Below are 12,863 nucleotides of genomic sequence, written 5' to 3' on the forward strand. Positions count from 1 at the left end.
TCCCTCAGGCTGGGTTCAAGGAGCAGCAGCAACACCACTGGAAGGGCTGCAAAATTTGATACCTCCTTTTGTAGCCCACTTCCCTCAGGCCAAACTGCAGAGCTTTCACATGAAGGAGTGAAGGGAATAAGAAGGAGACTTTTGTCTGTCTTATACACAACAAATAAAAAGGATTTCCAGTCTCACAGTAGAGAAAAACACCTTCCTGTCCCATCAGAGGTTGCAAGGCTGTGGCCCTACTGAGCAAGCCCCTGAGGGAAGAAGCTTTTCATTAACTGTGAATGTAGTAACAATGCTAATCCATGAACATTCAAACCACACCAACAAAACAGGAATGAGAATGGCCTAAAAATCTTTATTCTTCAATAGAATTTTTAACACATTTTTTAAAAGATGTTCATGCATTTTCTCCATCATTTCTCCTCTGAAATTTTATAATAAAATTCAGTCTTAGTGTCAATTTTTTTCACTCCTCTCCCTAAAACTGGAAGCGCTTGAAAGAAACTTTGCTCTTTCTAAAAAGTAAAGTAAAAAGGAGCAGCAAAGCTTCACAGAATTGTTCCTCTCCAGGTGCAAAGATCACAAATACCAACCAATATCTAGAGGCTACAATCCTAGACTGAAGCTAGATTAAGTGCTTTGGAAAATACTCACTTCATGTTTAAAATTAAATTTTTTAAAAAGCCAGCTAGTGACTGGTTGGAAAAATGCTGGAAATGTGCCAGGTACTCCATTCAAAACACCTTGAAACAAACTGCACCACTGGCTATATTTGGAAACCTTAAAAAGTTGCAAAACTAAAACCATATACTTGTAAATATACATGTTCAGCCCTCATGGTTTTCAAAGGAAGCAAGTACAGATAAACTACAAGGATAACATACTTGGGTTGGGTATGAATGTGGTTTACATCTGTTACTGGTTAATTAACTCAAACTTTACTCACAGTTGAGTTTCAAAGATGCAGGGACACATGTTAAATACATTAGATATTTTGGAGCACTGAACAGTCCTAAAATCCCAAAATCCAACTGGTAAGTCTTTCAGAAGCCTTGCAGAAACACCTTGCTTGGTTGGAACACTTAGTGGGTTAGGCATGAACCCTGTCAGGGAAGCTGGATCCTTATTCCAGTTCCCATCCATTTACTCTTGTCTCAAGTCAGTCACCCACAGGCAGTCTCATTCTGTCTCAGAAAAAGGACACTTGATGTCACAGACTTGCTCAAGTAATGCACATAACCAAAGCCAGGAGACAACATATCTCCGTGTTTCTTGACCTAGGTTTTATTTGCACCCAGAAGTCACAATGAGCTTCACATACACACCTTTCAAAACCAGCAAACAGATTTTTCCCAAAGTAGCCTTTATGTTAAACTTTACAGTTTAACATAAAGCACAGTTTTCTTTTTTTAAAAAATGAGTCCATCTATTTTACTATCATTATGAATGTGCAAACAGCAAAACTGTGTTAAAGCAAACTGTTGAAATGGTTGTGTCCTTACTCTAGCAGCTATTTTTAACTTAGCTAAGAAGTTAAAGCTAGCACTACTATGTATTCAGTAGAGGACATGCTGGCTACCTGGTCATAATACTAACCTGTAACAGGGATTGTTATAAGGCAATAGCTTTCCATCTGCAGAACCTGATTTTCCATTTTTCATATACGAAATAATAGCTATAAAATGTCACTAAGACAGAAAGAAAATTATGTAGCATCATGATCACCTGTCATCTCCTTAAATATCATTCATATATATCTAAACTTTCAAACAAAAAAGGAAAGATCTGATTGTAAAAGATGGGTCATAGTAACAGACAACTTTTTTTTTTAATTATCTTAGAATTCCTCAGAGGTGTTAATTTTGATGCAAGCTCTTTAACCCTAAGAAAATCTTCTACCATCTGTGTCACTTGGTATTGATTGTTGCTGAAAAAACAAATGGGAAAAAGAGAAGTTCTCAATACTTGTATCAGCATTCTGAGAGCTAACTATAGGACACTACAATTTATTGATCTCTTTTTACTACAATATCACATCTACATTTCAGAATTGTATCAAGGGGTAACTGTAGAAGATTTCAGAACCAAAAAAATAAGAAAAGAAAACTACTCCAAAACCCAAAACCAAAAAATAGAGTCAGTCAAAAATGGTTCTATTACCTGTTTTTCCATACACTCAATATATGCATTTTGGAAAGATAATCAAGTGCTGTTTCTTTTTTGATTTTCTTTTTTTTTAAGGCTAACTGTTTTAGATTAGCAATTCTCACTGACATCAACACTCAGCCATTTTAAAGGAGGAAGCTACTTTCCTCCCTCAGCTTTCCCTCGTGAAGTCGCCTGGTTGAGTTATGAAATCCTGTTAAAGAGGTCATTTAAATAAGACATAAATCAATAGAAAAAAGGTCAGCTTTCCTGCACAGGTGTCATTGCTATTTATATTGAGGGCAAACCCCAACGATCACAAGTTCAGAAAATTTATACTGCAACCCAATCCTCACAGCCCGTTGTCAGCTGATAGCTCTTTGTTAAGCAGAGCAAAACCCCCATCAGATCCTGACAGTTTTACAGGGCTCCTAGCAAGATTTTCCAGCAATAAGACACAACCAGGCCTCACAGTCTTGTTCCTCAACATAAGCTGGTGTGAACTCATCTTTGTGCTATGCTCCAGTGATACTCTCTGAGCCCCATGAGGTCAGATAATTCTGAGCACTCTGGTCCCTAAGAGATCTCCAGACACACGAGGATCATCTTGAAAAGGAAATATTTAAGTGCAGATGGAAACATCCATGTACCTAACCTAGCCAGAACAAAGCCATGGTGCACCTCACTACCTTCCAACACAGCACTGAGTGAGTGAGTGCCCTCCCACCAGACTTTATTTTGCTGTGTTCATTGACTATGCAGGCTCAGCAGTGTTAGCAGGAGGGAGTTACAGGCACAGCAGACAAATGAACTGGGGGAAAAAAATCCCAGGCTTACACGTCTCCCAGGGCTGAGCAGGGATGATGAGGTGCAGAGCTGCAGATGCAGCCGCTCCCTGTAATGCACTGTTAGATGTGCAGCCTGCTGAGAAAGAAGCTGGAGGCAGCACAAAGTTCCAAATCATGGCAGCCAGGCAGGTGTACCTAGAAACCTCTTAGTGCTTCTTGTCACCGCTTCAGTCAAAAGCAAGGGAGATATTTTGTCCCACAGCATTCTAAGCCTTAGATCTGAGCTGTGATAATCTAGTAGATCATTTGTTACTTCCTCCCCTTCTCCATGCTCCCTCCCTCGCAGCAAATCAAATTTTTCAACCCTGTAACACATATCCTATCTCACTGGAAGGACACATACCCATACGGATGCAATGTTTATTTGAAATCTCAACAGGATAAAGGTGTTGTGGTAACAAAATGGTTTCCTTTCTGCACAGAAAGTGAAAAGACCCACCAAGTACTCAAAAGCTTATCACAAATCTAGTAAAAATTGTATTCATAAAATAAAATTCTGATCACTAATACTACAAATTTTACCCTCATCCCAAAACAAGTATGTTAGAATACAGGAGTATTTCTGCCAAAATCTTTCTGAATCTGAATGCTACTTGCTGAAGTATCATTAATATGCTTCCATCCAGTAGCACAGGAAATGAATTGTATCTGGTCTGCGTGGAATTCTAAAAATTATGCACATATTTATCAGTCTTGTCCTACATGCATAAATCTACCTTTACAATTTCTGAAAAACACTGATAAACACTGCTTAGGAGACAAGAAAGGTACAAAAAAAAATGAAAAGGGATGAATTTACATGGGAATTTACTATGTCTGCAGGTCATACAAATGGACCCAATTTTTTCCCACAATTAAATCTATGGTGTTATCAAGACAATCAGTTTATTTTAAGACTGTCAACCCAATATATAAATTTCCTTTTGTGCTTGAAATGCCTTTATCAGATAAGATAGCTTTTGTTTAAACTACTATTTTCAGCCTTTGCTTTGAGGGTTTTGAATATACACAGTGAAGTAACTTAAGATTTCCTACCCTGTTTTAAAATGTGTTTCTTCTGTCTGTTTGTATTTTGTAATTTCCTGTCAAATAACCTCACCATAACTAACCTTCCTTGCTCCAACCCAGTTTTTTTTTTTTTTTAAAGCCATTCCCACTTCCTGAGGATGGTAATAAAACACTGATTACATTCGGCTGTTATCTGTCTTTTCTTCCCCTGCTTCCCCCTCTCTCACTCCCTTTGTCAAAGCCAGCACTCAGGTTTCAGCTCTTCACGGCCTGAGAGAGGCACACAACCAGGAGAGGAAGCAAATCAGACTGCAGGAATCCAGATTCATTAGAGTTTATTGGGTCAATCAGCAGCTGGAGCAGAGCCAGACAATTAGGCTGTGCAGCCCCTGTAGTCTGGAGGCATGGCTCTCCTTCCAGAGCTGAGCGCAAGGCACACGTCGGCACCGCGCCTGGCTGCCTGCTGCAGGGGAAAGAAAGAGGGAAAACCAAGCAGCAGCACCTTGCTGCTTCACATCAGTCACCACCAGCTGGAGAAAAAAGTTTGTTTAGCCAAATTCTGCTTCATTAAGCATGAAGCTGCTGATACTTCCAAGTCTCATTGGTTTTTGCCAATTCCTACCAAAATCCAGTTTGTTAAAGTATCACCACACAGAGCCTTAAAGACTATTCAACTTCATCTGAAATTCTCGAACCACTTCTATTTCTCTTTGACTGCACATTTCTGCTTCAGCCAAGCTTAGTCCCCACTTACTGCTCTCTCTCTCACTCTGCTCCCCCTTTTCACTACCCAGAAGAAGTCAGCCCTACCTATTTCAGCAGTTCCTCTTTCCCTCCTTTCCCATGTCTGTAAACTTGTTGCAAGCACAGGCTAAAGCCACCGCATTCACTTCCTGTCTTCCAACTCTATATTGGATCGTGTCCAGCCCAGTTTTTGCTGTTTCCCTTTCAATGAAAGTGGTTTCACCACAGTAATTCATGATCTCTTCCTGGGCAAATCTCAAGGATCTCACTCCTACACAGCCCTTCTGGTGTCGCTGGTCATCATCCTTGCTCTGACATGTTGTCCTCACTGAATTTCAATTCAGTCTCCATCTTTCCTGTGATACTTCTCTCTTTGGGGCAGCCCACTACATTGATGGGCACTCCTGAAACTCTGCGACTGCCACAGTATTCTTCCCAGTTTAACACAGTTAGAGTGTCTCTTTAGGACTCACCTCTGATGGTTCAGATTCCATTTAAAGATTGCCAAAGCAGTCTAAGGTGGTCTGGAAGGAATAGAAGAGGCACACAGACCAGGAGCCTTAGATCAGATTGAGAAGCTTATGAAACCACGTTGTCACACACTCCTTTTCACCTTCCAAGACATCTCCTTTGCACTTAAACACATGTATCATTTTATCTCCCAAATTTTTAACTCTACATTTTGCCACAAACATAAATTAACTTCCCCTAACACTAAAAGCCTTCTCTACTATTAAAACTTCTTCCTCTTCTTCAATTGATGCCAACTCTGGGAGTTGCTTGCACAGCAAATTTAACGTCACTTGTGATATCTCATTCTCTTTTTCCTAGTATTAAGTTCAGTCATACCCTTTCAGTCATTTTCTTCCAGTCTCAGCATCTTAAAGCTCTCACTCTGTACTTTATTTTAACCAGTCTGACAGCATTGTCCCCTTGAGTGTCCCAAAAATGCCACTGCCTTCTGACAGGGCAGAAAAGGTACAACAGCTGGTCATGTTACCATCTACATTCAGCCAGAAAACCTCCAAGTAAACCCTTCAGTTTCCTAACATGGCATCACACTTAAGGTTCTTTTCACACCCTCTTCTTCAACTTTTCCCTAAAGTTTATATACTTTAAACCTTCCTGAACTGATGCAGTGATACTCAAGAACCACAATGTGAAGCAGTGCAACACCACAGAACTACTCCTGTTCCAGACAACAGACACAACTAAGCACAAAGCATAGAGTCCAGAGCTGGGCAGTGGGTGTTGAAGGATCTGCTAAAAATCCTTGCACTCCTACCTTCAATTTCTGAGTGTGCACTTATACAGTTTATCTATTCTTATGTGATTCAGAAGTGCTGTCATGTTCAAGCTTTCTTTCCATCACATTCAAATATTTTTCTCGCAGTGGTCACCACATGAGTTCCCTCAGACAGATATGAGAGGGGTTGGCTTTTTCACACAGAGGCCACTTCTAAATTATTCTATATTCTATGCATGAGCTTCTATATTATTATTCTATATTCTATGCATGAGCTTCTATATTATATGCATGAGCAGGGACTACATATTAGTCCTCTTGTTATTTGAAAGTTATTTATACGGCTCAAATATTATTTTTCTATGTGTATAAACATCACTTGTTAGCTTCCATTCAGACTGAGTTCTAGCAACTCTAACTTTCACCCTTTTCTGACAACTTCTCCTTCCTCAGGACACAAAATTCAGACTGCTGGAGCACTTGCAAAAGCTCCCAGTTTCTGCACTATTCAGGTCCATGATGAGTTCTCAGTGCAGCCAACCAGCACGGCTAGCAGCTTGGCAAACTCAGGTTAGCTATCTCTCAAAGACAAATTTTAATTAAGGACAAACTTTTAATCCTCCCTTCATTTTAATTACACCAATTCCTGATCACTTGATCTTAAGTTACTTCCCAAGTTAGATTTTCTATGATCTCATTATTAGCTGCTAAAACCAGAACAGATACTCTTTTATTCACTATGTCCTTTCTTGTTATGTTTGTGGGGAGGGGGTAGGGTGATTTGGGGTTTTATTAATGATCTTTCACAGTTACACTCATGGACAGTCTAGTACTTTTTCTTACTATTCTTCCTGAACACAGCAAGTTCTTTTCCAGCAAGATTATTATTCTGCTATGCACCTATTGTTCTCTACAACATTTGTCTTCACAGGTAGTTCAGATTCAACTTCTCTAACCATCTGGCATTTAAGTACAAACCTTTTCCTTGTTTTTAACTGACCACAACCAATCACCTTGTCAAGTTAAGCACAAAGCTTTTATTAAATGACCTGATGGTCCAGTTAACATCACTGTCATTTCTATCACTTATACCCTTCTTTCGTTATCCATTAATATATCTTCTTCCTTTTTCACATCCTGCACACTAAAGCCAGGCATGAATATCATATGACCATCTTCAGACCCTTTCCCATCCTTTCTTGACCTATTCAACTGTTGTAACAGCCTCAGCAAAAATTACTGCCATTCCTTACAGCGACACAGACTATCCCTTAAAAAATATTCTAATTTCTTGAATGTAACCCAGAAATCCAAGCTTTTCTTTCATCTGTCAATCTGCCTTCTCTAGAAGCTGAGAGATTTTGATCACCAGAATCCTGATTTTCTGCAGAAATCATGGCAAAAGTGTAAATGGGAAGGGATCTGCATATCTTGATGAGGTTGTCCTAAGAAAGAGCAAAACCACTGAAGTTCCACTTTAAACTGTAGCAAAAATCTGAGGGAAGAAAGTACCACGGGCTGATGGAGAGCAAGAGTCAGTCTTCAAAAATTGTATAAATTGCAGATAAAATAAAGATAGAATGTTAGGTGCTTCTAAAATAAAGTTTATTTTTGTTTAAGGCAGTATAAAGTATAGGGAAAGTATAGGGAAATCTAGAATAAAAATAATTAAGGTAATAAGGCTGGAAGTCTTTCTGTAGAAGCCATTTAAAGGGACAACAACAGGATGAAAGAACACATGCCAAAACCAGAAAATAACAAGGCAGAGAGAGAGAATCTTAAGGTGAAGAGAGATGGGGCAAGAGCTTTAGCAGTTTCTTCTTAAGTCCTCAAGTATCCAAAAACACCAGATAACTTTTTTTGCAAAAGATGCAAATAGAAAAGTCAAACTGAAGGTGACATTGGTCAGAATTTTGATCTGTAACCTAAGCCTAAAAGAATTGGTGAAATCATCACTAGGAAATATCACAAACACATCTGAGTCATCAGAACAGGAGGTACAGAGAGTAAAGGGAAACCTGCAGAATTATTCTTACACTGAAAGCCATGTGTAGAATATTCTCACAGAGGTACATGGTGATAGAAGGAAACAAGTCATAAAAGTGTAGGGAAAACATGCCTGTTTTAAAAGTAAAAGGCATAGTGTCTGCTGAAGGTGACTAAGGGATTCTCAGTAGTCCTTAAATAATTAATTAAATATTCACATATCCACTTATATGGTTTTTGTTTCTAAAATCTGCAGCAAAATCATGCCACAACTTATGCTGACGTTCTGTAGAACAGATCTGACTGTTCAAAACCTTTGAGACTTGTTTCTGCCATGCCATAATTCCACAGAGCTAAACTGGCTTGTCAGTATAAAGTGAATAATTTTGCTTAGACTGCATCCCAATACCTGTGGGGTCTGTCCAACTGAGTTCCCCATAGGGACACAGAGCTGCTGAATATTTCTTATGTTTACCATTGGAAAAAGTTTGTGTAATACCAGTTAAAGTGATATTTACCAACAGAATAAACATGCAGAGGGATTCAGCACATGTAGTCTGTAATGAAGCACAATGTGTCACAGCAGACACATCAGCCCAGTGCCTAACTCTACTTGAAGAAAGAGTGAATAGTTTAACTTCTTTCTAAAGATGAAACCTCTGTAATTCCCAGCAGAGTATGTCTATGAGGTTTAAATAAGTTCTCAAAAAAAAGCTGTAGATTATTTCACATCACTTGCTGTCAGCCAATAGCCTGGATAATGAAAATCCAGTTTCCTGCCTTCCTGCACAGCTCCTTGCAGGCTCCAGAGTAACTATTTCTCTCATTTTCCTACACTTGCTATGATTTCCTTTCTCTTTACTTCAAGAATTTATTTTCTTTTACTACATCTGTAGGAGATGACAGGAGGGATTAACACTACCAGAGATGTTGCATATGACCTCTTCTTTTATGGGCACCGTTTGTCACAGAGGTTCATTAGACTTGTGTTTCCTAAACTTACTTCAGTCAAGGAATGAACTCTTAAGATGGATGAACACTCACAGCATAGCTGCTTTAAACAAAACCACCCCAGTTTGTAAATAAGAAGTGATTAGAGAAATTTGCTGCAGAAATCAGTCAGACATTAATCAGCTGGTTGTAAAGTAGATTGATGTGCACCAACTAGAGCTGTCTAAACAATTTTGTTAACCTTTAGCAAAAATGTGAAGGAATATGCTGCAAAATAGTTCAGTTTTAAATGGATAGGACATGATTCTTTTATGAGAACATTTAAGTTCCAAGATTATTATTTTGTTCAGATTTCCCCAGAACAATTGGCCCAAAAAGAGTAATTTATAGTTACAGCACTCTTTCCACAAGTTCACTCCAGGCTGCAAAGAGCAACGGCCCATGGCAGGACGGGGAGTGTTTATGCAAAGGCTGATTGTAGATGAGGACTTGTGGAGAGAGACTGATGCTCAGTCAATGTACAAAGAAAAACTGATCACCAGAAAGCCTCTAAGAATTCCCTCCAGCATTGCTTTACCTCCCATGTTGTAACTAATTTTACTATTTTTTTCAGCCAAAATCACAGTGGAATTGCAGAATAATCTGTGAAATCATTGCTGATAATAATCCTGGGAAGAATGGAATGGTTCAACACCTGCAGCAGAGGCCATGCACACCTGAAGATAATGAATCTGACCATAAAACACCCTCCCTTCCCCCAGGAATAACTTAAAAATAACACTTAAGAAATATATTCCTCTGTTTTTTGAAGGAAGCATTTGATTCATATTTCCAGGTTTTCCCACAACGACCACAAACAGAAAACTGATGTAAAAGGTGAGGAGCAAGAGAAGACAAATCCAACAGTCTTTTAAGTACTTTTCTTCCAAGGGATACAGTTTTCAGAGGAACATCAAAGTAGGCATTGATAATATCATTCTCCCATCAATCACAGAATGTCTCAAAATACCTGGAAGCTCTGAAGCTAACAATTTCAGACAAAATCCTTATAAGAATGATCATGTCATATCCTTAAGATAATTCTGCCCCCACTAAAAACAACAGCCAATACAGGCCTATTATTATGGGTGCAGGTTGCCAGACACAATCACTAGAACTTCCAAAGCAGGATGTGCATGTTACATGGTGTGGGAAATTTAGGCAAAGTCAAGGAATTACCTTTTAATTTTTTTATATGCATCTACTTCCAATAGTTATCAAACCCTCTTTACCCAGGTAGCTCAAAAGTGAGTTTGGAGTCAAATTCTCAGTAAGTTTGATTTAGATTTTAGAGAGTTACAAGCTAGAAGGTGTCTGATAACACCACTCTTCTCTAACAATCTCATCCCTCACTTATACTCAGCAGGGATATTTGTTTAAACGACAAAAGAATTTGGTATCAATCCCTCTTGCTGAGTAAGCTGCACTTGATCCGCACAGCCAATGAATAATAAATCAATGCAAATTACACCACTTTATCACTAACAACCATTTTCTGGTCAGCTACACCACAGAATACAGTCTCTCCCACAGGAGACAAATAACCCCCAGTGTCTTAAAATAGGAGTTATTTATAGCCTGCAGGGAAACAATTGTGCTCTAACATATAATTTGCACCACTGTTTGTATTTCCAGTGAATTTGGCCCTTGAAATCTTCGGCTACAATGAAGACACAAGCTGCTTTCATCATTAGTGTATGATGCTGCAAATTATTTTAATTGATATTTGAACATTCAGCTGTTAGGCAGCTCCCCATGCACCACAAGTACCACCTTACTCTTTGCAACTGGGTCACTCAGGCACTGTTTCTTAACCATCTGTAGCTTTTCTAGGTAACAGTTTTTGATAGAGATTGCAGCTGGCTTAAGGTAGGAACTATTGAAGATAAAATAAATTTCCATGTCTGGACAGCAGAAAACTTGAAAGAGGAAGGTTTATAAGTCACTCTCTATTAGTGCAGTAGAAAGCCATTCTTCTTCCAAAAGATGGATGGGTTTAGCCCCTCAGAGGTGTCAGCAGCTGCACAGATTTGGAGAAAGAGGCCTTGAGGGCACATTGAGGCCAGTCAGGGCCTCACCTTTTGCCAAGAAGATGGATGCTTTTTGTGTAGCATCATTTTCACAAGCATCTATCTAGAGCTCATCCTTGAGCACTAGAGGAAAATATCACATCAGTGCAAGCCAAAGCTAACTTCACTTATTCCAAACACATGAGCGTGCAATAATACAGCACACTTCCAAAACATCATGCAAATCATCCACAGTTCACTTACCCACAAAGGTTCAGTTCTGATGCATAAATTTCAATCTGAAATGAAGTTCTCTCCTCATGCTAATATTAAAAACAGACAGTTTTGATTGCACAACCAACAGCAGTTCTCTACTGAATTCTGGACACCAACACAAACCCACAACATGCAAGGCTTTGGATGCCACTGAATAATCCTGTCACAGGTAATGGCATGTGAAGCCTTGTGAACATTTGAGCCACACTAAGAGCACCAAGCACGGTGACAGCATGCACAGAAAACCTGAGGGACGTGAGGGGTGGGAAAGATGCCTCTGAACCTGGAAGCACCCACTTATCTCTCCCACAGCAGGGAAAACCCAGCCTCCACTAGGCTGGACATCAAAGCCAGCTGGCACAGCCAGGTCCATCCTGGCTGCAGTGCATGGGTGGATACAGCAGCCACTTGGAGCCCTGCCCACTGTGCCTCTGAACCACTCCAAACTCGGCCAACTTCAGCGGCTCTGGGGTCTGAGGTTATCAGGGCAGAGATCTCTGCAAATAAAGAAGTACAAACTGTGGGTGTCTGTTCTGACTCCTCTCTTTGTGACCAAAAGCCTCTTTCAGGGCTGGCTTGACTTGCCCCGGAGGCTTCCCAGAGATCTGTATAATAAAGATGATTGAAATGCAGACTATGTCAACAGACACTTCCTTTGAAAGAGGTAAACAGGAGGACAGCACCTTGTTCATCAAAACCAGCCAGACATACCTATAGGGCATGCAGAGTCAGCCAAGATCCTTTGGGGTTTTCTCCTTCCTTTTAAGAAGAAAACAGTTATTAACTTTTTTCCCCAGATTTAATATTAAAAGAAAATGCTGGCAACGCCCACGGTGATGTTATGTCAGCTGCTTATGTCAGGTCAAATACAGTGCGACAGGAAGCAGGGGCTTCACATGAATACTATCCCATTCTGCTCCTCCCTCCCAAACACACACTGCTAAACTATTCTCAGTGCCCAGACCCACGGCTTTCTGCCCAGTCTGCCCAAGAGAAAAGCATCATCCTAGAAGGAAAAGGTAATTACATGCCAGCCAGCACCTCTTTTGACCTCATATGATCAAGTTCTCCCATCCCAGAAAGGAAAGTAACCAGACATTCTTCCTTGGTCTAAAGGCAGGGGTGGAAACACCACAATGCAGGATTGTATTTTCAGCCATCCAGCTCCTAAAAGCAGGAAGAAGACCTGGGAAGTAACCTGTGATAGCATTTCGGTAGTCATCATGATAGCCAAAGTAAATGAACACAGTGACTGAGCAGGTAAAAATCAGAACCCATTCAGAAAACTCTTCACCCTCCAAGTTTCTATTTCTCTAGTTGTAAGATATGCAAATCAATTCTCTAACCCCTTTATTAAAATGCATATTTCTTAATATGTTGCCATCCTTGTTATCCTAGTTCACAGGTTTTCCCTACTGTGTGAGATGAACAGAAGCAAACGCACCAGGGCAAAGGCAGCAGAAGGCTGAGCCTTTCTGAGCAGGAAGGTTTTGAGCCTTCTCAATCACCTTTTCCCATGGGAGCCTAGTAGATAGGAGGATATGACTAGAACCACTTTCAGGAAAAGGCAGATCTTAATTCCTCCAGCATCCAGCATTTCTGACATTTTCT

The sequence above is a fragment of the Melospiza georgiana genome, chromosome 1, assembly GCF_028018845.1.
Source record: "Melospiza georgiana isolate bMelGeo1 chromosome 1, bMelGeo1.pri, whole genome shotgun sequence".
NCBI lineage: Eukaryota > Metazoa > Chordata > Aves > Passeriformes > Passerellidae > Melospiza > Melospiza georgiana.